The 27,005-nt window shown below is 35.7% G+C and overlaps 1 protein-coding gene across 5 annotated transcripts in view; it reads right to left on the reverse strand.

Moving 5' to 3' along the window:
* RBMS3 (RNA binding motif single stranded interacting protein 3) overlaps positions 1-27,005 on the reverse strand; it is a gene marked incomplete at its 3' end in the record, with an annotated part of 718,132 nt that overhangs the window by 279,858 nt on the left and 411,269 nt on the right. The window lies entirely within an intron of this gene.

Here is a 27,005-nt window from a genome sequence, read left to right on the forward strand (position 1 = left end):
AATAATAAAAAAAAAGACATTTGTCTATAACATGGCAACCTGGAGGTTTTTCGCCAATTACTTGTACAAATATTTTGGGCATTGTGGAAATATAACATGACTGAATCTACCTGTATCCAGAAAGAAAGCTCGCACCCCTGATATTTCCACCTGACATTCAGAAGAGTCTCTTAGATGGCATCGATTAAGCCATATCTGGTAACTAATCTTTTCTTTTTTTTTTTGTTTTACAAGCTTAAGCAAATTTTATTATTACATAGGTAGAAGGGACAGAATAATAAAGCACTGCATCAGAGGGACACATGGAGTGCCTTGAAAACAAGACAGTGAAATTTTTGAGCACGGGACAGTTTTTATAAGAATTCATTATCCCGCATTCTAAGCAGACCAATAGATAGTCTTTCTATCTGCCCGACCCGATGCAGGCGTGCTTAACCAAATTTTATTATTACAAAGGTAGAAAGAAGGGACAGAATAATAAAGCGCGCTGCATCAGAGGGGCACAGTGGAGTGCCTGGAAAATAAGACACTCACTAATCTTTTCAAAATCTCTATTACAGACATAATGATTTTTAGAGTTCACTAGCCTCTGTATCTCTTTAGGGCTCTTAATCAGACTTCTTAGCTTCCTGGTGGGCGACCAATCATTCTCCGAGTTGCAATGAGTGAGCTTTTATTTGTTTGCATTTTTCCCCCTTTGGAGAATGTTCTCTGCTCAAAACAGTTCTTCATTGTCTTCTGAATTAATTTCAACAGGTCCAATGAGGTTACTAAAGCTCTTCATATTTAGCCCTAGATTCCCTCTCCAACTTCTTCCTCTTTTTCAACAACCTAAAGCCCTGTCTCCACACACCCACCTGCACGTTTATTATCTTCTCATGAAACCTCTAGCCAGATTACTTTATCTCTTCAATTTTCCTTTTCCTTTATTCCTTTCCTTTTGAAACTCTAAACCTTTCTGCAAAATATCTCTCCTCTCATAGCCACCTCATTCCTTTCCTTGACTAATTATACCTTGTCTTCACTTTTCCTTCAAAAAAAAAATCCCAAGATATTGAGTTATGACTTTTTCTTTGATGCCTTACTATAGCTTTTGCCAAACCTAATGTTCTGTAATTACCAATTGTTTTGCCTATTTATTCTTCTAAACCCCAAGGTCCTGAAAAGCAGGTATAATTTGCTACTCATGGTTCCTTTTCAAGAGCCAGAGAACCTAGCATTTGTATAATGAATAATTTGGGATTATGATTCCTACAAGAGATGTAGGAAAGATATATTCCAGGGAAATTCTGGAGCCTCTTCAGCTTATGATCTGTCTCGCTGGGAATTTTTCAAACACAACACAGTTTAGTGTCGATTCCGTGGCATGTTGAAAAGAAATGAGAAATAACTCTATAAGGTTACTGTCTTCACTAAGAAATTACTCTCTAGCTTATCACAGCAAAAAGTCTCCATAGTTTGATGTTTTGCTGTAACACATCTATAACAGACCTAAGGGCAGATACTGAAAATTCAGAGAAAAGTGTCCCTGGGATCAAAGTACTCAGAAAAAGACAGGACATCCAGAGGTCACACAGTATAATCCTGTGACTTTATTTTAGGATGTGGTGAAAATAGCCTCGATGAAACATCTACCTTAGGAGATCTCTTTGAGATCCTGAAAAATATGACCACTAGGGTACCTGTACATCTCATCCAAATATGCCAAGTTCAAATTCTTCATTCATTCTTAGAGGAAATAAAATAGAAGCCTGGGCCATCGTTATCCTTTGTATCTTTGCTGTTCGATGAAGTGCCCAAGGATCAGCTGCATTGGCTTTCAGATACGGCCCAGGACCACTGAGTCAAAATCAGAATGAGGCTTCATGGGCAGGTAGCATAGATCAATGGGCATTGTTGTTTCAAGCACAAATCATTATATGTTTACTATTTATCTATGGCATTATCTACTAGGACACTGTAATATGTGCACACATTATGGGGAAATAGTTAACTATAAGAAAATCCTATGTAACTATTAAAACAATAATCACAAAAAACTGGTTTTGACATAGGTAAAACTTATACCACAATGTTAACTGGAACAAAAAGGCTTTAGGAGTATACATACATCTTAATCTCCTATGATTTCAAGGTTGTATGTGCAAACAGAAAAAAGATGGAAATAAAGGTTATTTCTAGGCGATAAGATTAAAGGTGATTATCCTTTTTATCTTTATACATTGTGAATTTTAGCTCTAGGAAAAGACTGTACAGTTAGAACCAAAAGGCACTTACAGAAAGATTCGTCATATGAGAAAAATAGCTCTTCATTGGGATTTTCATTAAAAACAATAACCTGAAACAAGCCATTTGTCAATTGGGAGCCAGTTTATTAAAACTCCGTTTATTTACAAAATGGGACTTTATGTATCTGTCACAAGAAAATGGGAAACTTTTTCATATACTATTATAAAGGAAACACCAGGGTATGTTATTATTTGAAGAAAGATGAGATGGAAAGTACTGTGAATGGTATACTACTTAAAAATGGCGAGGGGGTCACAATATACATATGCATATATAATTGTCTATATTACAAAATAAATTGTAATATAAAACTATTTTATAGAAGAAAGTAATAGAAGGTAGAGAAATGGTATAAATATGAATTAACTAAGTCTACTTTATCAATTTTACTTTATGACCATTTTAATGGTTTATATACTTCTGGTTAAAATGAATTAAATAAACAAATCGATTGAGAGAAAAATAAAATGAATAAACCCAAAGGAGAATACAGTTGACGGCATAGCTCAGAGTCACTTTAGTATATTGTAATCTGGCTGTAAATCTCCATTTAGATACACCCTGAAGGGTAAAATAATTATTAAAGTATCTTAAATTTTCAGTATCATGTTGTTAAGTATAAGGTTGTGTTGTTATTTTAAGGCTTATTTTAAAAATTATAAGCAAGACTTTGAGTTTGATTACCAATACTGGGGAAAAACAAACAAACAAATGCACAAAATATGTGCTCCTGAATTTGAGGTTGGGACATATTATGAACTATGACATGGTTCATCTTCACACGAGCCCTAGTCCCTCTACTGAAAATACCTAGAAAAATGTTATTAAATTAAAAGCAATGAGCACTACCGATGCCCAGATTTGGGGTTTTCATTTCCATTCCCCATTCAAAGGAACCAGGACTACCTGAAAAATTTATCTGACTCCAGTATTGGGATAAGAAAAATGAGAAATGTGCTTGGAATATTTTTTCTACATGAAAGCAAAGAAATTTGGCTACTCGCATTGTATCGAAATGGCTGTTATGAACTGACTTGCCTCCTTCTTTAAATTCATATGTTGAAATCTTAATTTCAGTGTGCTACTATTTGGAGATGGGGCCTTGGCAAGATAATTTGGTTTAAGTAATGTCATAATTGAAGAAAGCTGTTATGAGTGTATTAGTAAGCCTTCTAGAATCGTGAAGAAAAAAATTGCCACTGTTTAAACCACCAAGTCAATGGTGTTTCATTAAGGAAGTTCTAGCAGACTAAGACAATGACTAAGAAACCAATTTGAATAGGTTTTCTTTGACCTTCTCAAGTGAGACAATTTCAGCATCAACAGAAGATATAATGCCAATAGATTAAAAACATAATGATATTATTTGTATATAGAATGTCCCCTGGAAAAGCTCATGGATGGCAATGCCAAAAATGTTCAGAGGCAAAATAATAACTGACCCATAAGGGTTCTTCTAATCATATCAGTGAATAAATCCATTGATGGATTAATAATTTGAAAGGGATTGTTGGGTGGGAAGGTAAACAGGTGGTGTATGGCTGGAGAAGGTATATCAATGGGGGTGTGGCCTTGAAGACTATACAGATGTCCCTTTCTTACTTCTCTGTTCTCTCTCCACTTCTGCTACCACAGTACCCTGAGCTCCACAGTTATGACCCAGCCTACCATGGACTGAACCTCTAAAAAACTCCAGAACCGTGAGCAAATAAATCTTTCTTCCTCTAAGTTGTGCTCATCGGATATTTGGGGTCCCAGCACTAAGAATGACAACTAAAACACATAGCAAATACATTTATTCCCTTGAGTTCATAATGATGTACAAAACAAAGCATCATGTAACTGAAGAAATCTTTACTGTAATTAAAAAAATCTAGGGAAGAATATCATTATGGTTTATTACAAGGCAAAAGAGTTAAGCATTTATTTTATTCTTCCTATATAAACTATATTATAGGTCACAGAATAGTTAAAGAGTGGCAGTTTTAAATTATATAAATATCCCAGCTTAACAAATGAGAAAGAAATTATGGAAAATCACTACTACTGAAAGGCTTGTAATGAAGAGAAATTTCTTAGTCCACTCCTAATAAACTAATGAATATTGACAATGATCATCAGCAGCTGTTACATTTCCCTCCCTCCTCTCTCTTCTCTTCTCTTCTCTTCTCTTCTCTTCTCTTCTCTTCTCTTCTCTCTCTCTCTCTCTCTCTCTCTCTCTCTCTCTCTCTCTCACACACACACACACACACACACACACACACACACAAACCACATACACTAAATTATGAATCTGTATCCTTCTAACAGCACCATCTATGAAGTAATCTTCCCCAATACCAAAGTCCAGTCATTAAAAAACAAAAAGACAGGCTAGAGGAACATGTTAAATTACACCACTCAAGATGTGAGAGCAAATTCTCTAGAGTACAGCAAAAGCTACGAGACAGATAACTCCCTAAGTTATGCTCCTTTTTAATGGGAAGGGAATGAAAACAATGACCTATAAACAATTGATACTTAAGAGAGATTTTATTCAATCACCTTTGTAGACATCATTTGGACCTCGATGCAAAGGAAGTGAAACTTTTAAGAGCAAGTTTCAATACTCGTTGAGTTGCTTTAATGCTATTAAGAGATGATTAACGTACACACAAAATCTGTCACCAGGGCAAACATTTTTAAAGGGTCTGAATATTTTAGAAAAACAAGCACACATATTTAAAAATGTCATGTTTATAATTTACTTCAAATAAGCTGGGAAACAAGGAGGGAGTGGAGTTATAAGAAAAGTAACACTGGCCATGAGTAAATGGAGACGGGTCATGGGGACAGGAATGTTCATCAAGCTACATTCTCTATGTCTGTATGGTGATATTTGTATAACAAAAATGGAAAGTGCCAGAAAAAAAGAAAAAATAGCCAAGCATATGAATCAACAACTCACAGAAATGAACGGCTAATACACACATTTTAAGCAATTAATAATCAGCATATATAAAAGTATAAACTAAAGTCCTAACTTAATTTTCACTTCTAGGTTAATATAAATAAGAGAGAATGATCTAAAACTAAGTTCTGTATTACTTAGCCTATCAGCCTAAGAAAGAAAAACAAAGCAGAATCTCTGCTCCTTCTGATAATGCTCGCCTTAGCAAGCTGTTTGTCATCAAAGTGGAGGTACAGTTAGAGCTAGAATAATGAACATCTTGAACAGGGTGCAGAATAAATCTCCAGGCCATCATAAATGCCAGTCCTTAAGTCACTGGCAGGGTCCCTCTCAAGGGTCTTCTTTTAAAGTGTTGCCTCATATAATAATAAATGACAGCTTTAAATGAAGCTTTCTAAAAAGTGGTACCTTGTACCCTTCTGTTGCTTTATGAAAAATCACATGATTCCAAAGGTCTTGTGAGATTATATAATTGAGGGATATGTGAATTATCCATGCCACACTAACTGGAAGAGAGAGGAAGGAGGGAGGGAGGGAAGAAGAATAATTTAAACAATTTTGAACTTTAATCTTTTATCAAAGAGCTTCAACAAACACAGCCTGCCCTCCTATAGATCCACCTATGGACCTACAGAAATGCGAAACAATCAACTCTGTCCCCGGGGACAGTGGAGCTCTCCCATTGGTGTGTTGTGCTCATAATCGTGTTGAGATTACTTCCTGACGTTTTATCAGATTCTATCCTGCCATCTATTTTATTTTGAAGTTACAACACCTTCACTCTTATTCTCCCTCAGCCAAATGAAGCAGTATTAGACAACAGGTACTCTATGAAATTATTTAATACAGTAATTTTAATCCTATAAATTTTTCTTGGAAGAAAAGACATGCAATTATATTCAAAGAGTCAAAACAATAATTAGAAGGAGGTTCTGTATCTTAAGGAAAATGACACTTCTTTAATAAACAATAGGAATAGCACTGTCCACACAGAGCTATTCTAAAATGTGTAATAATAGTAAACAACAACAACCAAAAAATAAGGGAGAAGAGTCAGAAGAAATGTAATTGGACTCACTTGCCCTTCATGTTCGGGTAGGCATACAAAAAATCTCAAACTCCACGCTCATTTCCATATGAAACGCTGTGCCATTTAACCCCACATTTTTAAATGTCATTCATAAAAATAAGCACATTGGTAATGAATAAACAAAGTGTACTGAGCAGAAATCAAATTTTCTCCAAATACTATTTCTCCATCTACCAACTTCATGACAATGTCCATTGCATCCTGGCTATTGAACATATATGAAAAATATCTGGTGTATAGGGATTTCAGACACAAATGCCCCGGTTTTTATTACTCCAATAAGAGCAGGAAATTGTTGATTCTGTTTTCCTCTCTCACCAGGGATTACGTTTTGCCAAGGCTGCATTTGCTGTGTATGTAGAATTCTGTGCATTACTCAGAACTTTCTGGACACTTATGAAACTGAAGCCCTGTGGCTATAAATAGAATAACAGGAGTCTGAAGACGGAGCATTAATTTCACAGGCATGTAGGCACAGCCACAAGCCTGTCCCTTCAGGGAACCCATATAAAATGAAGAGACAGGTATGAAGATTTTTGTGTTGCTTTTTCCTTAGTTGTGCAGACTGAGTTGCATGCAACATGTCAGAAGAATAACAATCTTCAGCAATGTAACAAAGAAGGACAGAAACTGGTAGAATCTGCATTTGAACTCGCTAGTGGAAGGTTCTGTGGATCGGGCAGCAGAATAGCTATCTAAGTTTTTGTATGCTAAGTTTCTTCCTCCAAGAAGCAGATCCCTAAAACAAAATAAACTCCATCCATAGCCCAGCAAGTGGGTAAAACCGATTATATAACCACACATGTGGGCTTAGTGAGAAGCAAGGACACAGCCAGGCATAGTGGTACAAGCCTGCAATCCCAAAACGTGGGAGGGTGAGACAGGAGGAACACAGGTTTGAGGCCAGTCTCAGCCACTTAGTGAGATTCTGTTTCAAAATAAAAAATAAAAGGGGTAGAGTGTAGCTTGGAGGGAGAATGTTCTTAGGTTCAATCTTCAGTACCAAACAAACAGAAACAAGGCCACTAGGATTGATGGTTTGTAGGAAGCTGCCCCGTATCCTACTGATTTGTTATAGTTTCTCTTTAACAAAACTACATGTTTTCATTATCAGATTTTAAGAAACCCATTGTATCCTTAAGAATGTATGTTCAGAAAGAGTCTCATTAAAATCTCCCCAGCTGACACCAGTGTGACTGTATGAGTAATTAGAACACAAGCCTATTTATATTTGTGTCTATTTATATTCCCTTGACCTTATCACCACAGGGCACACAGGCCCTGCCTTTCTTTATTGGAGGCTCCTCAGTCTAGCTGGTTCTTCTTTGAAAGAAGCCAGAAGAGCTGGAGAACCAGTAAACTATGGGGTGGTCACTTAACCAGTGACAGCCAGGAGATGATGTATAAAAGACCCTGTTCCCTCTCCTCTCAGGGTGATAATTCTGAGGTGTGTATCTTGCACTGGATCTGAGACTTATACTAGTGGGACTGACCTCCAATTACCCACAATGAAGGCTAAGTTGATTAGGTACTCTGGTCCCCTCCCCACTCACTACTAGTATTTCTTCATGTCCCAGATAAACTACTTATCTTTTTCTTCTTCCTTCCTTCTTCTTCCTCCTTCTCCTTGTCTTCTCCTTATTTTTCTCTTTCTCCTTCTTCTTCCTTTGATACTGGTCAATAAATCCAGGAACATTCTGTCTCTTAGATAAACTAACAAGCCTTTTTTATTCTTCTATTTTGAAAACAGTTCTAAGTTACTCCTCACTGACCACGAATCTGTAATCCTCCTATGTCAGCCTCCCAGGTTCTGGGCTCATAGGTGTATGCTACCACCTGGGAAAGATAAACCAGTTATTCTTGAATATCTTAGCTATTGCTTCTAGGGAAGTTGGTATAACACATAAGTTATCAACTCTGTTATTGTATATGAGGTAATTTTTATAAACATCTGCATTTCCACCCCCTTCTGCCCTCTGCTCAGAAAGGAGCCAGAAGTCAGCTGTGAGGCAGTATGGCTGATGTAACAAAAGATCCCTTCTTCTCAGCTCTCATGTAGTGTGACAGTGCTGCTTCAGAATCTTTAGGAGATCCACACTTAATTGCTGAGGAATGGCATAGCCTTCCATGAGTACAATACAAAGTGACTATGAACAATCCCCCTTAATTAGTTTGCAATAATAATGGCAGCCATCCCCTGTCCTGCCCCCGCTCTATGCAATGCTGGGTGCTAGCTGCATTGACCCTACTAGTGAGGCAGGTACTATGATTTGTGCTACAATCCTCATTTGAGATTTTTACCTAACTCCAATTAGAATGGCAATCATCAAACACACAAACAATAATAAATACAGATGAGGATGTGAGGAAATAGGAACCTCTTTATACACTCACTGGGATTGAAAATTAGTACAGCTGCTATGGAGGTCAGTGTGGAGGTTTCACAGAAGACTAAAAATGGAACCACTATATGACCCAGATATAGCACTTCTAGGTATATTTCCAAAGGAACTAAAGTCAGGATATCATAGCCACACATGAATATCTATGCTTATAGTAGCACAATCCACAATAGCCAAATTATGGAACTGGCCTAGGTGTTCATCAATAGATTGAAGTATTATAAACCAGTCACAAAGAAAAAACAAAATATGTCATTTGCAGGAGAATGGGTAAAACTAGATAATATGCTAAGTGTGATTAGCCAGTCTCTGAAAGTGAATAATTGATGTTTTCTCTTATATGTGGAAGCTAGAGAGAAACTGTCTAACAAATAGATCTCAGATTGAGGAGTAGAAGTAGGAATGGGGAGGAAGGAGACATACTATAGGTAAATACTGCTATGAACATATCTGAAATTATCAATATCAAGCTCAATGACATATACAGGGAAGGGGAGAGAGGGAGTGGGATCCAGAGGGAAGCATACTACGTGCTGTGCCACATGTATATTTTCTACCACTCTATACTTCATTATGATGTATAATTACAATAGACCAATAAAAGTATGTTAAAAAATTAAACAAAATAAAGGAAAAAAAACTGAGAGTCTATGTCATATGAAGGCAGTAAGGGGCAGAGTTGGACTGGTAGCCAAACCACTGTCTATGAACTTCTAGGATTTTTACCGCTCATCCCAAGGTAGTGACTCAACAGAGGAGAGAAAGAATTTTTTTTTCTTAATGACCGTGCCTACATGATCTTTATCAAAGGTAAGAATAAAGGAAAGAATGATTGAAATCCTAGAGCGAATGACCCCTAGACCTCTCCTCTTGCCCCATAGCTACCTCAGTGACCAATCAGACCAGCTCAATCAGCAGCAAAATGGGAAAGAAACAAACTCAAATGAGGAAGTACTAAGGCTTGTGCTGTGGGGACTGGTTTACATTTCTGGTGAAAATTAAATTGGGGACCTGTGTGAAACTAAATGAAGCAGGAACTGGCAAAGTCCTTCTCAATGCCATCCGCATACTGTTTTCCAACAATGAGGAGAAAATCCATTATCTGTTAGTTGAAGTTGGAAAAGTTTTATAACTTCCTGGAATGACAACTCTGATAGTTCATTACGGTTAATTTTTCACTTGAAATTGTTACCTGAGGGCTGCCAGGGATTTCACTTGAACTTTTTCAGTGGAAAGAGAAGAAGGGGAAAGCAGAATGAAAACTCTAAAAGAATTAACCTATGAAGAGTCCAGCTAGTAATTCAGAATAGGATTCCTAGGTGGAAGAAAATGTCCTTCCTTAATGGGCATCAGGAAGGTGCTGTCTACACAGTGTTTGAAAACATTAGAAGAAAATTCCATTTATGGAACACCTGTTGTATGTTCAGCCAGTTGATATTATACCATTTAACCATTATAGGCATATAGCAAAATCAGAATTAATGTCTTGCCTTTGTTTATTTCTTTTCTTTTCTTTTCTTTTCTTTTCCTTTCTTTTCTTTTCTTTTTGGTATTGGGGATTGAACTCAGGGGCACTCTAGCTACAAACTACATCCCCAGATTATTTTCTGTTTTAATTAGAAGAAGAGTCTCTCTAGGTTGCTGAATCTCACTAATTTAAGTGAGGTTGATCTCAGAACCTGTTATCCTCCTGTCTCAGCCTCCCAAGTACTAGGATTACAGGCACGGACATCACACTTGGCTAATTTAAGAACATTTAATGGAAACTGAATATTAGAAGCAGAAGTGGCTTGGTTAACTATGGCCTTCTCCCACACCTGCTCCACTCTCCAGAGAGAGTCTTGGCTGCCAAAAAGGATGCATTCCATACATGATTCAGATACCAAGGACTGACAAGCAAGTACAAATCTGAAAGGTGCCTAAGACTTTGTCCTTGGCATTTTGTAGTATTGTGTGGAAGAATTGCTTCAATTATTGCTTTAAAACACAAACTACGATCATAAAAATACTGAGTATAACAATAAATGGGTGAAGATTTGGGGGAATTTACTTTCAAAAACACAAGACAAGAATATTTTCAATAGAGACAAGAGGGGAAACACAGCAAGGATAAAGAATTCAATGTTTTGATTTAGGAAATGAGAAGAGAATGGAGAATAATTAGAGGTTGGAAGAAGAATTGAGAGGAAGGGAGAGGGGAAGTTTTATCAAGGGCACTAAGTTAAAGTGAGAAAGAACTCCTAGTATTCTATTAAATATTAGGGTGACTATAGGTTATGTACTGCCAATTTCAAAAAGCTAGAAGAAAGATGATTTTATTGTTTTCACCATACATAAAAGATAAACATTTGAAGAGATTTTATATTTAGTTGGGCACATATCTTTAAACCAACATAAAATCTGAGGAAAAAAGAAAAAGAAAAATGTTCTATTTTTATTAGATACCAGACTGTTTATTTGTCATATAGGACAACATGTTATGAAGAATCTCTTTAGTCTCAAAGCAATTATGCAGCGGGTTTATCCATTGAAAAGAATGAGTTATGGTGTGTGATTATGAAAATCTACATGTAAATTATGATTCCTATACAATTATTTTAAACATATTAAATGACATCATATTTTAAAGCATCTTTACTTGCTAAAACACGAGTGAGCACAATACACTTTTTAGAAAGCAAATATAAGCATTAAACTTAAACACTAATCACTTATATTAGACAAAAATATCATAATTACTCAATATTATTTTATAGTGTCTGTTTTGCAGAGGACCCATTGTAGCTTCAGCTCCTTTAAAGTTAGTGGTATCTTAGTTATTACCATGTAAGAGAAGTACAGCCAATGTGCTTGGTAAAAAATATTATTATTTAGGCTGGTAGGTCATTGAAGAAATAATACTATCATACACCTTCTCCTCTCCTTCTGTCCCCATATAGAAGTGAAACCTGAAAAGAAGTTTAGGATATCCTGAGAAATGATAGGAGGGGAATTTAAGTAATGATAGAAGAGGAATACATGATTAAAAAAATTAATAGATTCTCAAATACATTCTCTTAGTGTAGAGGTTACAATAATATCATGGAATGATTATGATCGTGTGTGTGTGTGTGTGTGTGTGTGTGTGTGTGTGTGTGTGTGTTTTACTAAAGATTGAATCAGGGACATTTCTACTTCCAAGCTATACCCTCAGCCTAATTTTACTTTTGGTTTTAAAACAGGGTATTGCTAGGTTTCTGAAAGTCTTGATGAATTGATGAGACTGTCCTCAAGCCTGCAGTCCTCTTGTCTCAACCTCCCAAGTATTACTAAGATTACAAGTAAGTACCACCATACCTGGCTCGGTTCTGTTTTTAATGTCACAAAGTCAGGTCACTAAAATATATTTAGTCTCAACTCAAGGAAGCCTGCTAATACTCATCTCTATACCTCAGGGTAAACAAAGACCCAGGTGACAGAAGTTACATAGTATACCTCTAAAAGTCCCAGAAAGCTTGGCTACATGGTGACATAGATAAGATCAAGTTATGGGGTAAACATAGGGTAATTTGAAGAATATAATTAAGGGCTCTACATAAATAAGATTTAATTTACAGATCTTTGATTCCTACTAGTATTGAATTTGTTAGCCATCCGCAGAAATTACTGGGAGAGAATTTATAATGTTTTAGAGGGGAGACAGCCATCTAGAAATTTAAAAAATAAAAATGCTATTTATTTTCTCTTATTTTACTTTAATTTTTTTCTTTTATATACTTTTATTAGTGCGTTGCAATTATACATCGTAGTGAGGTTCAATGTGATACAAACACATGCACACAAATCTTGGCTGTACCTCACTCCACAGCTACACGACCACTCCCTCTTCCCTCCCTGTACATGCTGGTGACACTAGCATAAAACTAGATAAAATTTCTCTATAACCATTATATATTGCTGGACCATTATTTGAATAGTTTCCTTCCTCAACCCTACCTTCCAGCACCCCCTGGGGGATGAATTCCCCTCCCTTCATTCTTACTTTCTCTGGCTATTCCTCAAGTCTTATTTTGTTTTACTTTCAACAATATTTCCTATATTTTATCTTTCAGTATCTAGCTTTTGAATGAATTCCTCTGTTTTTTTTTTAATTTACTGGTGCATTGTATTCATACATCACAATGGAGTAAAAAACTTGTGTAGACAAACATGCACACATCACCCAGTTAACCCCTACCCAGTCCCCACCCTATTGCCTCCCCATCCCTCCTTCCCATGTTTAGCTGGGTGGTTGACTTTGATATGTTTTTGTTTTTTATTTTTATACAATTAATAATCCTGCTATTTATTTCCTGTAAGAGTTTTGTCCATCAGATTTAACTCTAGGAGAGAAGTATTGAGTCGTTAGAGAAACAAGACCAAAAATAAAATTGAACCTGGTGCTTGTGCTTCTTACATTACAGATGAGAGAAGACTCAATAAATCCTAAGTGTCAAAAATTTTAAAAATAATTTATTTGATTTTTTGCTTTGAGGTACTTCTGTGAGACTTCTAGCCTTTTCTTCCTGAGTGGAAATGAGAATCCCATTAAACAACGATTGGAGCTTATGAAGAAGCACTTAATTGGTTTGAAGAGAAACCCACAAAGTCATGAGAGAAGTACCAGGAGCATGTCCCATCACCTCCCAATGGAAGAATAGAGACAAGCATCACCTTACAGCATCTTATTGGCCAGTCTCATCAGAGGAAAACATTTTTTCTCAGGTCAAGAGCAGATGTTTTGAGAGGAGGTGCAGAACCCCACCCCATTTAGTCAATCTTCTTGTTGGATTTGTAGACTAAAAGACTTAGTATACATAGAAAACTTTTGCTCTATAAAATACTTGTAGGAACTTATACCTCAAGATTAATGTTTTATTCTCTGACATTTTGATGGAACTGTCAATAGAAAACCGTGATGTCAAAATATGACTGACATATTTATATAATATCTCCCTGCTGGCAAATTTGTGGAGTTAAACTTACCTTTGAAATCCCAATACAGTAGAATTCTCTATGTTGGATTGTATTTTTATGTGAGCCTGGTCCTCTCCACACACATAAGTCTTGCTAAATATTGCACAGACTATAGGAAAACATTTTGATATAGATTTCAATTGAAAAATAAAAAATATATTTCTATTTTTTTTTGATTGATACATAAGACAGAGTTTTAGTTCAATGAGTTTCAGTGACATAAGAATCCCCCAAAGGGCATTTTTTCCTAGTCTGTGTTGATTTGTGACTATTAGTCTAAATATTTAAGTACAGCAAAGGCAGAAAAGTGGACGTTAAAGTCCAACAGCAGAGCACAAAACTCAAACTGTTTAGATAAAACAAAAATACAATACTGAAATACTGGTATGAAAAGTATTAAACTTGGAAGAGAACAATGGGTTTCTAAGATATTTAATCCATATACTCACTAATTTTAAAATTCCTTAGGCAGTGTGAATTGTAGAGGTATTTAGCACTCACATACTATCAAAATTGAATCATAAAAATATATCAGGTTTTGTAGATAAAGAGAAACACAATTGATTAAAGAGCTTTGGGAGGTGAAGGATAATCTGAATTGGTTACAAAAGCAAAATTGTAAAAAAAAAATTTACTTCAAGGATTTTTGTGAACCATTTACCAATACCATTAACATTCAATGTATTGTGAGCAAAGAAAGAATACAATTTAGACTATCAAAAATTACTGAAAAAATCAGTATCTTCAGCAATGTCTAATTCCTTTTGGGTAGCCAATAGTTATCAAAGAAGTAGTCATTTTATAGTACAACCCTTACAAATATTCTTTTCGTTCTTTATCTTTTTTTTTTGGGGCAGGGGGAGCACAGAGAATTGAACCCATGAACAATTTCCCTCTGATCTAAACCCCCAGGTATTTTTATTTCTGTGTTTTGAAACAGAGTCTCGCTAGGTTACTAAAAATCTCACGGCAATGTAGAGGCTTTCCTCCAACCTATAATTCTCCTGTCTCAACCTTCCGAATACTGAGATTAAAGGTGTATACCATCGTGCCCAGTTACAAAACATTCTAATAAAGATGTACAACATATGTACAAGGCAAAGATTTCTATGTTATACAACTCATTTTCTACCTTTTTCTTGGTCTAATAACTCAGAAAATAAAATTGTTTGCCTAGTGCTTTTTCACAAAGTGAGCGTTTATGTTTACCGGAGAATGCAAACAAATTCTACTCAGAGCTCCATGTTACCAGTGTAGGATAAACCTTTCTATATATTCTACTCTGCTTTCTTAGTAAAGTTTTCCTAGTGAAAAGTTGAAAAACTCATAAACCATCAACTCTTGCCATACAAGGAAAATCAAACCCCTGAGAATAGTTACTGTTTTGTTTATAAGGACAGGTTTTAAAACTTAAAGTGTATGGGTCAAACACTTAAGCTGAAGACCACCTTTTTCCATAAGTGAACTTATATATTTTAAAGAAAAATAATATTAAATAATTTCCATTTAAAGTCTTCTCTATAACACAGAAATCACAGAAGCAATGATGGGAAGAAACACAGACCCTCTTTTACAATTCTGCTGTATTTTTAGGCAAGAATATATTTAAGTTTCTAAAGCATCCTTTAGAAAATATTAGTTTGACCCAAAACACAAAATCTATGGAAGTCGAGGGGGTAATAAAATAAAGAAACACAAAAAGATTAGCTCTAGAAAATTTGGTGCAGTTTTAATAGATAACAGAGCTATAAAATTGTCCCATGCAAAGGCAAACCAGGATCCCTTTGCAAATTATCACTTCTTTGATTTTTCTTTTAAGAGAAATTTCTCCATCAGTCTCCATTAAGAAACATCCTGTGGCTTTTTATAACTGACCTGATCATCTCCATTAATCAAGATGGGAAAAAAAAACAAACACTTCAATATACCAAACTGAAGTTCAAATTTACAAGGTGGGAAACTAGAGTTTCCCAGAAAGATGCAGATGGGAGTGTCTCAAACTTTAAAAAACTCTACCATTTTTAATTTTTTTTTATTGAGAATTTAACACAGGGGATTCCACCTCTCAATTTTACCCTCAACCCTTTTTTAATTTTTGTTTGGAAATAGGGTGTTCACTAGGTTTCCTGAGAGTCTTGCTAAATTGCTATGGCTGGTCTCAAACCTGCAATCCTCCTGTGTCGGTCTCACAAGTACTGAGATTACAGGTGTGTACCACCACACCTGGCTAACCAATAACACTTGTGGACAGGAAAGTGTCTCCCCTCTTTGTCCTCTTCCGCACTGACCAAAGGACTCCATTAACCACAATGTATTACACCCTTCTTCATGCAATGGCTGGAGTTTTGGGAAACCACTGCAGAAGTAAATGATCTACCTTCAGAAAAATGGGGGACTGAAATTAATGCTTGGAAAAACATTAGGAAACTATTTACTCTTGAGGTTGTGGTGCTGCCTGAGTATGAAGGGAAATGAAAGAAGTAAAAGCCAATGAAGGCTGAAGAAACCATCCTATCAAGCAGAGAGAAGCAGCTGGTTCTTGCCCTGTGAAAAGCACTGCACAATTAGTGTAGCACTCAGTGGAAATAATGTCCACTTGATGCTTCGTGAAACAGGCAGTATTTATTTTTTCTGGCCTAGGCAATCGTCTCAAGTACCATTAAATAATAATGTAACTCTGTTGTCTTTTGTAGCAAGAAAAGGTTTAAAGCACCTGTAGCCTGTCAATATCCTAATATATGCAATTATTCTTCTACACCCCCGTGTACTTGACTTCAGTTCACACAGCTAATAATCCTTTTGAAGCTAGTTGCCATCACAATTAAAAGACAGGATATCATTTTATTATCCTCTGCAACTTATTCCTAGCAAATTGCAACCGTGAAAACACTGATATCTTTCCAGAAGCCTAGGAAATGAAAAAGCAAAGTTAGATAGGGCCAACTTTTTTCTTCCAATTAACAATTTTTACACTATAATTTTTTACATTAGAAAAGAGGAAACATTTTCCAATTGTTCAATGCAGCATATCCCCAAAGCCTTTGTCTCTAATTATCAGTTGTTATTTATCATTTACTGCTAAAAAATAATTAGCTCAGTGCCTGTCTAATGAAAAAAATAGAAAAAAATGGAGAGACTTTATGTCAAATATTAAACAGACTTTTTTTTTTTGGTCTACAAATGTGAAGTAAATATCTTTTTGCTGAAGGAAAAATAAATCCTGTAGATAATGTTTAATGCTCAGATAACTTTGTCAAAACTAAATTAATAATATAACACATGTTGTCTATGGAAGTGGATTCTTTAAAGAGTTTTTTTTTTTTTTACTTTTGATTATTTCTATTTGATCCCATGGTCTTAAATATGAGGGGCATAAGATATATTCTGAAGAGACAGGATTAAACAGAAACCCTGGCTGCTCTAGAGATTTAGAAAAAGCTCTTCATGTTTGGTTGCTTTTCAAATCACTTTACTTTCTTTAGTTATGTCCTCATTTGACACCACTTCCAATATTTTGCATAAAGTGTAAAGTATAAATGATACCTGAAAAAATAATCTCATCCGACTCAAACAAAAAATCCAAAAAAAAAATGTGGTCCATTTTTAACTCATGACCTTCTTTCTTCCCTAGCACCAGATGGCTATAAAACAAAAGCAGTGATAAATATTTTGTGGAGGATTTAATCAGTGGTTTTCATTTTATATCAGAAAAAAGGGCCAAGCTCACTAAGTATAAGTGATTGCTCTTCCTTAAAAATGAATTTTTTGGTCATAATCTCAAAGTTTGATTGTACACACACATATTTAAGAAAAAATACTAAGTTTTCAAAAATTAAGCCATATTATTTTGTAGTTTCTCTGTACCCAAATGACCTTGTAACACAGAAAGAAGGTATGTGTACAAATGTAAGCAATAGTTAGTTCTTATGTTTGATATTTTCCATTCTTACTTGTAGTTATTTTTTCATTTAAGATATTAGAAGTGTCCAGGATATTTAATCTAACAATAAATATATTCACAGACATGCTTCAAAGATAGAAGAAAATAGTTCTTGACATAGAGGGACTCAAGGAGATCATATGTGCACTGGGAAACTTACCACAATTAAATAAAATATAGTCTCTTAAATAGTAGTGGTATGCTCAATATGGAGCAATTGAGAGCTCAGATGAAATACCTCTTTTACCTAGATTAAACAAAGAAAGGATTTGGTGGGGAGCCTTCGTGGATGTGTGCAAAATTCTAGGTGACATTCATATTTCGGGTCACTTGTAGAGGGTTAAAAGTGCTTGTCATAACAAAGTGGTCTCCTCCACCTCCATTGATGAACCTCTAATAGGAAGAGAGGCGTCATAAAACTCAATGTCAGGGCTGACTAGGGAGGACTGTTGGTAAATAAAGAAAAATCAACATTAAATATCTGCTTGACTCACCCAGCTGGAGAATGGAGTGTTGGTGGAGGTGGTGGTGATATAGATGGTGGATTGAAGTAGGACTATCTATGACAGACAGTGAGCATTAAGGACTGCCAGAAAGGTTGAGTTCCTACCAATGAGATAAGCAGGGGGATTCTGAATACATCCTAAATTCATCCATGCTCTTAAAGAAAGCTTACTTCACAAACACAAAATTTACCTGGCCATTATGTCTATTTATTTGAAGTCACATACTATGGTTTATTCCTATTTTATGCTAATGATTATTCCTAAATATATGTAGGCCTTTTTATATATCTATGTACTTATCTGCCAAAGAATGGTCGCAACTAATGCTTTCCACTTTTTAAAAGGGTAGGTATAGTAGATGTTCATGGGACAAAAATGATGGCCTTGAAGGAACAATTAACCAGTGGCTTGAAAGCATCATATCAAATGTATAAAGCAAGAATAAAAACATAGAAACTCATGCAGAAAATATTAAAACTTTAATTGCCAGAAATTGTGTTGCCACTGAAAAATATAAAGGTTATGTGTATATAAATGTAAAAAGGGATTTATTTATTTATTTATTTATTTATTTATTTATTTATTTATTTTGGTGGTACTGGGGTTCCTGGAAACCCTTCTACCTCTGGGATACACTCCAAGACCTATTTTTTATATATATTTTTAAATTTGGAAACAAGGTGTCTTAAGCCAGCAAGGCTGGCTTCGAACCAGAGCAATCCTCCTGTCTCTGCCTCCCAAGCACAGGGATTACAAGTGTGCACCACGCCTGGCTAAAAGGGGAATTAAAAATCCAAAAAAAATGTGCATCATAAACCAAGTATAGTTCTGTTTGAGTCTATCAAGAAACATAGGCAATAAGAAAAATAAGTTTCAAGCTGGGCATGGTGGTGTATACTTATAATCCTAGTACTTGGGAAGCTGAGACAGGAGGATCACAGGTTTGAGGACAACCTCAGTAAGTAGAAAGAATCTCATCAACTTAATAAGACCTTATCTAAAAATAAAAATATAAAAGGGCTAGGAGTATAGCTCAGTAGAATATCCCTGGGTTCAATCCCTAATGACATAAAAAAATGTTTTTGTCCCTAAAGTACATACAAGTATCAGCCTCTTTTTCGCATAGTGGGTATATATAATGAGCCTTGGGTTTTAGTTGTTTGAATTTTGGTCATGACATTCAATTTTTAAAAAATATGTAGTTATATAATTGGTCTCCTATGATTAAATAAGTAGAAAGGAAAAATGATATGGTTTATGAGAAAAACTTAGTTTTATCCAACAAACAGAAAACTAATAAATGAATACCTTCTGTGAAAAACTGGTAATTTTATAACAAAGTGCAATTCTTCATATCGTGGAAGAAATCCACTGTAAGTTTTTTTTTTTCTTTCATTCTATATATGGTATAACCTCATGATAAAACTTATCACATACCTACCCCCAGACATATATTTAATATGTAGTTCACTTTATAGAAGTATATGTCACTAAAAATGTATTTTAAAACATTAAAGCACCTAATATTCTTCAAAGTATCACTCATAGTAAAGAAAGGTTGCAAAAAAAATTTTTTAAAATAGGATTCTTTCTTTTCTAAAAGTACGAATTGCAGTTACTTTATTTCATTTTTGAGTTTCATTTTGTAGACTTCCCAGCACAGCACCATAACTATTAAAATTTCTTAACAGGTATAGCTTTTACATTGTATGAAGAAAATTCTATATATCGCAATATTCAAAAGAGGAAAAGAAACCATATTTGTAAGATATTAGTGTAAATAATTAATTGCTATCGCACAAGAATAGACTTTGTGGCTCCTATTGTATATTTTATTATTCACACTTTTTCTTGGAACAAATAGTTCTCCTCTTACAGAGCTACTTATATCTAGGAAGAAACAAAGATCCTAAATGTTTGATTGACACTGAAAACTCTCAAGCCAATGGCTGTAGGGAGAGTCATTTTTACAAAACTGCTTAGTCATTCCCATCCAGATCTGTGATACTGAAGTATCAGCTGCTGAGAAACCATATCATGAAAAGTTAATTTGGCTCTTAAAGATAACATACTTTTAAAGAGTGATAAGACAGAAAAGTTGAGCTGGGTTCAGACAGACTGTCTCGTTCCCCGGATTCCGAAAGAAAATGCACTCCCAGAAATATTTTCTGTAGCCTTATCATCAACAACATTCCTAGGCAGTCCTGATGAAATAAAATTGTTCTTCCTTCCAGGAGGTGGGGGTGTGTGTCCCTGTGTATGCATGGCTCTGTGTGTCTCCCAATGAATACTTCTGGGCAGGAGTAAAGCAGAGATTTGGTAAGAAAACTTACACTCCAGATGTGTCTCCATAGACTTCACACTTAGCTGAACTTGTTCTTTATTGTTGCTTTTCTCTCAGCCCTCCCTCCTCTCCACCCCATTTACTGCCCTTCTGGTGTTGTTCAATTTGGTGGTACATTTATGGATACAATCTCTAGGAGACCCGCCATGTGCAATGAACTCACACTCTATTCTCAGCATCCTCCCTTTTTTCATCTATTCCCCTTGGAAAAATGTGATCACCTTTGTTTTCGAAAATACTACTGACTTGCATGTGTTGTCTTCGCTTTGAAAATGGAGTCTTTGAAAACGATCCCAGTCCTAGCAACTCACAACTTGGGGCATACTGCCGTGGAGAGAGTGATCACACAGAGGCTACGAGGAACCAAACAAATTGTCTTGACATCTGCTCAAGTGTTACAAAGGAAGCTGAGTAGTAAAAGATGAAAGCCAAGCGTGAATTCTCACCCCACCATCCGCCCCTCACATGTCAGAAATAATCTTGACTGACCCAATATCTATTTGTCTCTTAGAGAAAAGTCGTACAGTTGAAAAGAACATCATTATACCACATCAGCAGTGATACAAATATTTAACCACTTGGAATTTTACATTTTGCCTAGGAAGGATAATTCCTGAAATATGATATCTGTCTATATAGCAAATAATGGTGTTCTTTCTTTCTTAAAATGATAGAATACGTCAATTTCTGCCTCTCCCTCTCCATCTCTCTGTCTTCATGTATAGTCATTCTTTAGACATTCCTTTTGTGAGATACCCCTGGGCTCCATCCCCAGACCCCCCCCCAAAAAAAAAATCATGCATTTCATTAAATGGAAATTCTATCCATCCAAAAAAAGAAAAAACAAATATTGAACTCTATTTAATACTGATGTCTCATTGAAAAGGATTAGATGGATTGGATTGATGAGAAGATAGAGAAATAAGTAGGAAACAAAGTGGAGGGAAAGATTAGCCCTAGAATCCATGTACTGAGAACACCTTCCCACTTTTTTGCGTGTTTGAAAAATTTTCTAGGAAAATGTTGGAGAAAAACTAGACCTAATACAATTCTGGGACACCTGTTACGTAACTGTCTTTCCCCTGCTTTCTACTCATTTGAAACAAGAAAAGTTTCAGTAAGCATTTCTACCAGTCAAAATTAAAGGGATGACTTGTTATTGAAAAGTCTCCAGTTTTGTTGTTGTTGTTGTTGTTGTTGGTTTTTTTCATTAAGAAGTGTTAGAATGTTCCTATGATACTCTAGACAACACCAAAAATAACAACAACCTATTGTTTTACTTACAACTCACTGTCCTGCTCAAGCCCACAGCTTCAGAAGTGGTACACACTAATGGACTTTAACCAAAGACTTTGTTACACAAAACATCACCCAAATGTAGGTATAAAATCCTGTTTTCCCCAGCTTGATTAAAACATCAGTGGCTTGATTTGTTCTTTTTTGTCTTTCTCAGGACACACAGACATGAATGCTGAACTTGGCAAACTGGGGTTGATAAACTACCATTCTGTCAAGTCTTTGCTAGGAATTTCAGAGTCTAAATGATGGATACTATGGGACACAAAATATTCAAAGCCTGGGCTTCTGTAAAACAAGTGCCAAGAGCTCAGTGCAAACCTATTATCCCTGGCACAACAGAGAAGGCAATCAATGCAGTGCTATTTCACCAGCAGTGGACATTCTCAAATTCTCATGAAAAATGCTGTATCTCTACATCACACTTCCCCCTGGTTTAGCAGTTTTAAGGCAGCTGGAAAAGCTAGGATAAAGCAAGGGCATTTTTAACAAGCAGAAATGAGTACAGGATTTTCAACCTCTCCTAATAATGCTCTGGTGAAGATGCTCTGGTAATCGTTTCCACCAGTTGACCAAATACTTTTATATTGCAATTTTCAAAAAAACCTTTTTTTTTTTTTTTAACCTACTTGCTATAGTCTGGCTTTGGGAACTAAAACTCTCAAGGAACAGGATGATATAAAATGGGTAATGAGAATAAGTGAGCATACCACAATATGCTTCCAGGGTTCACTGCTCTGCCGGTGATTCCATACTTTTTAATTTCCTTGTACAAACAGTGAACTGAAACATGGGAAAATCCATTTGGCTGGCCTGAACTACAAATTAAATCCTTGATTAAATTTTGGCAATTACATCTCCAGGTCGTTTCCATTTAAACATTTTAAATTCATTTGAATAAGCTTCTTAATCATCATCTGGCAATCTATTGTATGGCAAAAAAAAAAAAGCTCTAATAAATACTACTAGGAGGTTGACTGACAAATAGAAAAATGGAAGAATCTTCAAAGAAACATTTTACTCCAGCTTTCTGTTGTTTGTGTGTGGGTATACGTAGCCAAGGGTAAAAAAATAAACACAAGATTTTCATGTATGTTCCAAATGAGAAGAGAGTCACTAATATCAGTGGTTTGTAAACTGGAGCATGCATAATCGTTACCTGGAGGGCTTGCTCCTAAAATACACACTCCCTGGACTCCATCTCCAGAGACTGGAATTTAGCAAGTCTGGGTGGTCCTGATAAATTTGCATTTCTAATAAGCTCCAGGGGATACTGATGCTGTGATGCTTGGAACACTTGGAGTAGTGCTGGTCCAAGTATTTTAGATGCAATGCAATCCCATTAAATAGCTGTCAGAAGTTCAGCAAACACTCTCAAATGGCCATAAATCACTGGTCCAGTTTTTAAAGTTTAAGAGAAAACTGATTACATAATCTCACTAAATAACCACTCAGTGGTTAATCGTTTCTACTGAGGGTTAGTTCTCAATAAAACAGAGTAGATGAGCTCCCAGACTCCACATTCTTCATCCTTTACTCTCTGAAGTAATGGAAACTTTTATTCCCTTTAAGAATCAAGAATCTTATTGCTTTCTCTCCACTACCAAACCAGCTCTAGGAAACACTTGGTAAAACCTTCTCTCAAATGCTTGTTATATTACTTCCCCCTGGGGTGATGGTGACTGTCTCTTGATGGGTAAAAAAAATAAAATAAAATTACGAAAATATGTATTGCCTAATCAAAAAAATATATGTATATGTGTATATATGTAAGTGTGTGTGTGTGTGTGTGTGTGTGTGTGTGTCTGTGTGTTTGAAAGAGTCTCTCTTTGTTGCCCAGGCTTATCTTAAACTCATGATCCTCCCATATCAAACTTCTGAGCTGCTGGGATTGCAATGCCCAGCTAAAGCAATAAAATTTTGATATGAAAATTATGGCACCAATTATTGAGGTTTGGGAAGTCCTTAGGAAGTAGAGAAATAAGTGGCCAGTCCCAGTCCCCTGATACTAAAAGTAGGGACCCCTCTCTACAAAGAAACCTAGCCCTATTTTGACTGTCTGGAGATTGTTATCGATGTAATGAAAACCAATTTTTGTTTGTTTATTTGCTCTATAATAAGTAGAGAAAACAAATTTGGGCTGGTGATTAATTTCATCTCTATCACAAATAGTAGGATATTACATCTCCATCTAACGTTTCTTCTCTAATCAAACTAGTATCAGTTCCTTTTTAGTGTTTGATAGAAGGACCTGTTTTCTAATCTTTTAATGATATTTATAAATTTCCTCTGTATTATTTCTATATTGAGTGCAGGCAAGTATTAGAAAACAAACTTCCTATTTGGTATACTTTCCCCCACTTCTTGTCTTTATTATTTTCCCACCATCCCCCATCCAATAGAATATTCTCATCAAACAAAGTGTCAGTGAATCATGTATTGACAATAGCTGAAGAAACAAAAAAGAAAACTTTAAGTCAGTCCGAAGCAAAGTGGACATTATGGAAGGATTAGCTTGTGCTTTCTTTATAGATTAATCTTTCTTCCCCTACTTCTATAATTTCCTCTCAATAAATATAATTATAAGCCGGGCATGGTGGTGCACGCTTGTAATCCCAGCATTCGGGAGGCTGAGACCAGAGGATTGCAGTTCACTGACAGCCTCAGCTACTACTTAGTGAGGCCCTCTGCAACTCAGTGAGACCCTGTTTCAAATATAAAGAATAAAAAATAGGGTGGGGGCTGTAGCTCGGAGGTTAAATACCCTGGGTTCCATCCCCAGGCCCCCCCACAATATAAATATATATATATGTATATATATATATGTATATATATATATATATATACATATATATATATTTATAATTGCTAGCATTTCTGTTTGTAGTTTATATATAGTTTACTGATAGCTTAAGGTAGGTTATTTCTTATAATAGTTTGTAAAGAATGGAGGTTCAGAGAGCTTTAGTTGTCTGATCAAGGCCACAGATGTCTTATGTAACAAATAGAATCATAGTTCAAATTCAGCTTCTCTCAGGTTTTTTTTTGTTATACTATACTTACCCCAAGAGTATAAAAAAAAAAAACATTAGATTATTTTCCACTATGCCTAATTTTAAGAAAACTGTCATAGACTCTCCTAGACAGAGAGCAGATGTTTATTATATATGCCAAATGCGAGGAAATTTGGGTTGAGGAAAAAAATGGATGCTCCTAAAGAGAAGTCATTGATACACACACACACACACACACACACACACACACACACACAGGCTTTAGGAAAATCACACCAAACACAACATTATTTATTACAACATCTCTCAATAAATGAAGAGTTTAACAAATGTACAAATGAAAATTTTGGTAAAATTTGATATAAAACAAGCAATAATAATTGAATGGCAAGAATGCAGAAAAAAGTCTTTCAGGCATCCATCATGAAATAGGAATTTAGCCATCATGCAGAAAATCAAAATCTTGTTAGCAAAACTATGGCGAAAAGAAACCAAACAACAAAGCAAGCAAACAAATTTCTAAAACTAAAACTGTCAGGCACAGTAGTGTGCAGGAGGTCTATAATCCTGATACTTAGGAGCCGGAAACAAGAGGATCACAAATTCAAGGCTACCCTGGGCAACGTAGAGAGATCCTGTCCCAAAATAAAAAATAAATAAGTAAAATAAATAAGTAAATAAAAGGTCTGGGTATTCTGGTAGAATACTCTTGGATTCAATTCCCAGTACCGCACAAACAAATAACAACAAAGCCCTCTGAAACAATGAGTTTTGAAAGAGTTTAAATGACACACGACTTTTATACCTAGAAGTTTTATTGCTTATTAAAAAGTGAACGAGCTTGGAGGAAGAATATGGTGACTGTGGGACGCAGCACTTCTCAGTAGCTGTAATAAGCAAAAATCAACTACCAAGAAGGCAGCTCCTTGACAAGAAAAACAAAGCCACCAAGATACTTACAGACAAAAACACAAAGAAGGGAACCATGGCAGAAGAGCATCCATAACTCAGATCACGAGATCCGCAGCAAGAAGCCGGTGCCCATGACTGACATGGTGTGGCAGCTGGCACCATGTTGGGCTGCCCAACCCAAATGTGACTGCTGACTACACAGCCCTAAGAAATTCAGGCAAGTAAACCAAGGACTGGAAGTGCAAGAAACTCACCTTACAGCCAAAGATATTCATAGACTAAAAGTGAAAGGATGGAAAAATATATATCATGCAAATGGAGACCAAAAACAAGCAGAGGTAGCAACAATGATATCTAATAAAAGAGACATTAAGCTAAAACACATCAGAAGATTCAAAGCAGGGTACTTCCTTTTATTAAAAGGAACAATTCACCAAAAAATACATAGAAAGATAGTAAATGTTTTTGCCACAAATGTGGGTGCCCCCACATTTGTAAAACAAACCCTTCAGGACATCGATCTCAAATAGACCCAAATACAATAATATTGGGAGAATTCAAAACACCACTCACACCACTAGATCTATCTTCAAGGCAAAAGATGAGTAAAGACTCTTCAGAACTAAGGAAAACTATAAACTAAATGGACCTAATAGGCATATACAAAATATTTCAACCAGGAGAAGAGAATACACATTTTTTGCAGCAGTTCATGGAACCTTCTCCAAAATAGATCATATCCTGGGCCACAAAGCAAGCACCAGCAAATTTAAAAGATGTAATATATTTCCCTGCATCTTTTCAGATCACAATAAAATGAAAATAGAACTCAACAACAGGAAACCCCAAAGGAGAGAAATAAAGAAATTCCTGGAATTAAAATACAGACACAACGTACCAAAATCTATGGTGGCACTTTGAAGGCAGTGAGTGTAAAGAGGAAAGTTTATAGCATTGAGTGCCCACATAAGAAAAACAGAGAGTTGTCAAGTAAACAACCTAATTATATGTCTCAAGGACCTAGAAAAAGAACAACAGTCTAATCCCAAAGCCATCAGAAGTCAGGAAATAATTAAAATCAGAGCAGAAATAAAGGAAATAAAGAATAAAAAAAAAACAATACCAAGGACCAAAAAAACAAAAGTTGGTTCTTTAAAAAGATTAATAAGATTGACAAACCCCTGGCCAACATAACCAAAAGAAAGAGAAAATCAGCTAAAATCATTAAAATGAGAAATGAAAAGGGAGAGACCACCACAGACAGTGG

The sequence above is a fragment of the Muscardinus avellanarius genome (assembly GCF_963383645.1).
Source record: "Muscardinus avellanarius genome assembly, chromosome: 18".
Classification (NCBI taxonomy): domain Eukaryota; kingdom Metazoa; phylum Chordata; class Mammalia; order Rodentia; family Gliridae; genus Muscardinus; species Muscardinus avellanarius.